Source organism: Belonocnema kinseyi, chromosome 5 (assembly GCF_010883055.1).
Source record: "Belonocnema kinseyi isolate 2016_QV_RU_SX_M_011 chromosome 5, B_treatae_v1, whole genome shotgun sequence".
Taxonomy (NCBI): domain Eukaryota; kingdom Metazoa; phylum Arthropoda; class Insecta; order Hymenoptera; family Cynipidae; genus Belonocnema; species Belonocnema kinseyi.
In genome coordinates, this window is record NC_046661.1 from 27,276,761 (window position 1) to 27,280,104 (window position 3,344).

The window sequence follows — 3,344 nt, forward strand, 5'->3', positions numbered from 1 at the left end:
TTTATTGATTCATCAGTAAGGAGTTTGAAAACTGTCTTACTTCACAATAGAAAAATATATGCCCCTATACCGGTTGGACATTCAGTGATCTTGAAAGAGCAATACACTAATCTCCATTTTCTACTCAAAAAATTGAAGTATGATAGTCACAAGTGGCAATTAGTTGGAGGTTTGAAAATAACCAGTATTTTATTAGGTCAACCAAGCGGAAACACAAAGTATCCAGGTTTTATTTGTGAGAAGGACAGTTGTGCCTGAGAACAACTAATAAGAGAGCAACTTGGATTAATTAAAAGATCCATTTCCTCCATTCCCACATTGATTACTTCCATGAAAATCTGGGGAACTTCAGTGAGGAGCAGGGTGAGAGATTTCACCAAGCCTTGAAAGACTTTGAGAGAAGATATCAAGATGTTTGGGATGTGAACATGATGTCAGACTACTGTTGGTCTTTGAAAAAAGACACATCAAATGTACAAAAAAGAAAATCCATTCGTAGATCTTTCTCGAGCAAAAGAACATGTCGTACAGAAATTTTCAATTTGCATTGTGTGTACAAATCTACTATGAAATTCCATTAAAAGAATCCATTCTTCCAACCTGAATAATATCGTTATATAACATCTGAAATCAAATTTTAAATTAGAATTGCTTCAATACCCGCAATTTTTTCCATAGCACCAAAAACCCTTGAGAAATTAGCAGAATCAGCACAGATTCACACAAAAAAGGCAAACATAGAGATACACGGATCCATACAAAGCCTCAGATTGTACCCGCATACGCAAATAAACACACACACACACATACATACAAACGGGCCCCCGTAAGTTCACACAGATCTACTTGCAGACACATACAGCACATACATATACACATAGGTATAGATAGGCACACACAGACACACAGCACCTTAATAAACGCCCAGATGTACACGAGTCTATACACAGTACCCACATACACGAATAGACACACACAAATAGAATCAGGGGTGTCATAAAAAGTATATCGTCCGAATAAAGGAGTTTGACCTTCATCTGACCTTGATCTAGAAGTGATGGGGTCATATGGACACCGGGATCGTGATCAGCGACCCCAAAAACATAAAGTTCAACTAGGCTGAAAGATGCTCCACCTCAATTTCATCTTGTGGCCCTGTGTAATTTTTATACATCTCTTCTCATTTTTAACATATCCCTATTTCTGTAAACTATTTTTATTTTCTCTAGTAGTTTTTTTCGATGACTTAAAGAAAAAGAAAATTAAATTGAACAGATACAATCATCTTTCTGACTATACAGTTCATACAAAAATGTATTAACAATTTGTTGTTTGTTTAAACAAATATAATATTTTTCAAACAGTTATTTTTCCAAACATACTTTTCAAATAGTATTTCCTGAATTAAGCATAATATAATATATTTTTTCTTAATGTTCTTCAAATTGAGTATGGATGGTTTAAATCTTTTTTGGCACACTATTAAATAAATCATAAAGGTCATAATAAAATTTAAATTATAAAAGTGAATTTATTATTGCATTCTTTATAGTGCTACCATCTTTCCTATGATTATATTATAAAAAAGTTCATTCAAGAATGCAAATAATGGTTCAAGTTTTATCAATGTCCGTGAACAAGATTTATCAGGACGAAGTGCTGTATTTTAGGTAATTTATAATAATTAAAATCATAAAAACATTACTTTAGTTAACATTGCACAATAAGTACAAATTATCTAAAATCATTTGAATAATAAAACACATAAGACAAACCAATTTTGAATTTAGCGAAAAAATTGAAAGTTACGAAAATATCAAACGTGTGAAACCAAAGAGCACGAAACAATTATAGGACAAAGAAATTCAGGACTTCATCACGGCGAATTCACATTTTTTCGTGATTCAGAATGTCGACATCTCTCCTTCCAGAAAACGCATCAGAATGGATAAAGAACCAACATTACCTGCGAAAATTAACAATAGTTAAATATTTAACATTAGTAATTCATACTGCTAAAAGATACCCAATGGGCACAAAATTTGGCGACGTCTTTACGACATCTTTACGACATCTTTACGACATCTTTACGACAACCTTACGACATCCTATGTCCATGTCGTCTCGGTGTCTTTGCGACATCGTAAAGACATCGTCAGATCATACGACTTATTTATGACATCGTAAAGACACCTTAACGACATGGACATAAGATTTCGTAAAGTTGTCGTAAAGATGTCGTAAAGATGTCGTAAAGACATCGCCAAAATTTGTGCCCATTAGGTATATTATAATAATATCGGACTTGAAATGCTTGATACGATTCGAAAAATATGCTTTGGAAAAATAATTTTTTTAAACAACTTATATTTTTTTAAACAATTAACAAATTGGTAATACATTTTTGTATAAACTGTACAGTCAGAAAAATAATGACATGTGTTCTATTTTATTTCCTTTTTCTTTAAGTTATCGAAACAAACTACTAGAGCAAATAAAAATAGTTTACAGAAATAGAGATATGTTAAAAATTAGAAGAAATGTAACAAAATTATGTAATTATTCAAGAAAAAGTAGTTCAGGATACAAATTTGAGAAAAATTGAACATTTCTGACTCAATTTTTAGAAATTTTGTAAATAGATAATAAGTAATTGTTTAAATAATTATATAATTTTTTAACATTGTTAAAAAGTAATGGAAAATGTTAAAATTGTACAGAGATCATTATTTGTATGAAAATAACGACAAAATTTGCTAACAATTAACAGTAATACGTAAAAATGTTTATATTTTATTATTGGGTCATGTTTAGGACGATGAAGGGGGAGGCGGGTAAGGGGGGTTTCAGGGGGTTGAAAATAACAGTTACTACTATTGTCTTATTTCGTAGCAACTCCTGTTTAATTCCTTATACCCACACACACCCATGCAAATAAAGTAGATCTTACTTTTGTTCGCTAATTTATAAATAACTATTTTTTTTGTTATTTATTTCATTAATGATTTTTTTGCCTGGACGCGGAAAATTTGGACAACTTTAAACTATAAATATTAAAATTCAACATCTTCAAAATTTTCAAAATTTTAAATTGCAAATTTTGTGCATGATTACCACTGTATGTTCGTGTGTAAGCCGAAAATGCACGATTCGAACTTCGGTTTTCTCAGGTTTTCTGCTGCACGATGATTGCCGATCTGAAAGCCTCGGAAACCTTCGGTGGTCTTCTATTAATATCCCGATCCCCATTTGAAAGAAATTAAAGAAATTGGCGATTTTCTTGTTTCGCATGATTCTTGATTGCATGCATGAGTCGATTTTAAGGTTTAGTTTTTCAGGTCCAT

At 31.7% G+C, this 3,344-nt stretch overlaps 1 protein-coding gene across 1 annotated transcript in view; it reads left to right on the forward strand.

Annotated features, from left to right (window-relative positions):
- Positions 1 to 3,344, forward strand: part of LOC117173573 — a 207,206-nt gene that overhangs the window by 633 nt on the left and 203,229 nt on the right. The gene's annotated exons all lie outside the window — the stretch shown is intronic.